This window comes from Orycteropus afer, unplaced genomic scaffold (genome assembly GCF_000298275.1).
Source record: "Orycteropus afer afer isolate SDZICR_OR568_19922 unplaced genomic scaffold, OryAfe1.0 scaffold00021, whole genome shotgun sequence".
NCBI classification, from domain to species: domain Eukaryota; kingdom Metazoa; phylum Chordata; class Mammalia; order Tubulidentata; family Orycteropodidae; genus Orycteropus; species Orycteropus afer.
In genome coordinates, this window is record NW_006921608.1 from 4,788,346 (window position 1) to 4,790,110 (window position 1,765).

Sequence of the window (1,765 nt, forward strand, 5' to 3'; positions counted from 1 at the left end):
GGTACTTCTACGTAAATAATATATATTTTTAAAATGTTTATAATATGCTGAGCACTGTTCTCTGTATTGAACTCTTTATATATACTGACCCATATAATCTTCAAATCAACCCTATGACATTGATCCTATTATTTTTTCCATATACAGATGAGGAAATGAAGTTTCAAAGAGGTGAATTAACTCATCCCAAGCCACCCAGCTAATAAGCAGAGAAACCAATATTCAAACCCCAAATCTATGATTTGGCTCCAAACACCATACCTTAAAACTGCACTTGACTGGATTTAGGAAAATACCAAGCTCATCTTTTTGGAATTGGCATCTATAGACTAATACCCTTTACTATCACCTCAGTTGAAATATAAGTACATTAAGTGTTGTCAATCACTTATGCAGCTAAATCTGCTTCTCTTGTGGATGATTATCTTCAAAAAGAAAAGATTGTATATGCCTAAAATCGAAGGACTCTAAAACAGCTTGGAGGATAGATTGCCCCTTTCATAAGACAAATTATATAGTGCAGGAGCCTGTATTTTGAGTTGGAGAAGAGATAGCTTCTTGAGCTCCAAAATCCACAGGAAATGTACAGTCCTTTATTCAACAGTGCAATCAGTTGAATGTCTCAATTATCAGTCATTCCAAATCTACCTCCAAAAAGGTCAAATGTAGATGAATGGTTCAATAAAATTTTCAGTCAGAAAAGTTCTTTAACATGTTGTTCATATAAAGATGCCTGGCCTGGCTTGAGTTTAGTGTTTTGAGTAAGTTTCAAATGCTTCAATTCCTCAACTATAAATAGATGCAATTGCTAGAATAGTACTACTCCAATAATCATATAAAAAAATTGAATAATGACAGGCTCATGAAGAGGGTTCTCATGGTTTACCATCTATGTTGTTGTTGTTGTTATGTGCCGTCGAGTCGGCCCCGACTCATAGCGACCCCTCCTTGGGTTTCTGAGGCAGTATCACTACGAAAGTAGGATTGCCCAACCTTCCTTCCGAGGAGTGGCTGGTGGGTTTGAACCGCCAGCCGTCTGGTTAGCAGGCAAGTGTCTTAGCCACTATGCTACCAGAGCTCCCACCATCTATATGATGTAGAATTATATTCCATCAGAATGTCCTAAGTACTCTGCTCAACTGGGCATGTTGATGCTATTATACATGTTTGTTAACTGAGAATTAACCAGAGAGTCTTTTTCTTTCTACATGAATTGTTGACAAGCATTCTAAATTGTAATTTTTCACTTTCCTGTTTTCATAAATACAGACAAAAGATCTTAAGGTGCCTCCACTAGTTTGTTAATGAGGCAGTGTAATGCAGTAAACTCTGAATAAGAACTGAATACAGCGCTCACACCAACAGCACATGTACTAAAAGTTGAACAATTTTAGAAGCTTAGCATGGCCCCTGCTTGAGGATGACATGCAAATTCATGAAGCATTCCATATTTTAAAAGAAAAAATATAAAAGAACTAGGTTCAATTTCTGCTTGTTCCTATTATCTAATTGAGCAAAACATTTAACAGCTTACAACCTGCTTTCCTAAACTCTAAAATGGGCATGATGCTTTCTAACCTGCTTAATTTGAGAAACATGTTCAAAATTAAAATGGCACATGTATACAAATACACTTTGTACATTTTAAAGCTATATTCAAATATACATGTTCATTAATTTGAGATATTGGTAACTGGGCAGTGTAAACACATCCCAGGATATATCACCTGGAAATTGTTGAGAATTTTTCCATCTCTAATACTTG

General features: G+C 35.8%; 1 non-coding gene across 1 annotated transcript; it reads left to right on the forward strand.

Moving 5' to 3' along the window:
* Positions 1 to 1,349: 1,349 nt before the first annotated feature.
* LOC122152232 lies at positions 1,350 to 1,455 on the forward strand. Its single transcript, XR_006164467.1, has one exon. It is a non-coding gene; the product is annotated as a U6 spliceosomal RNA (small nuclear RNA).
* The last annotated feature ends 310 nt before the right edge of the window (positions 1,456 to 1,765 follow it).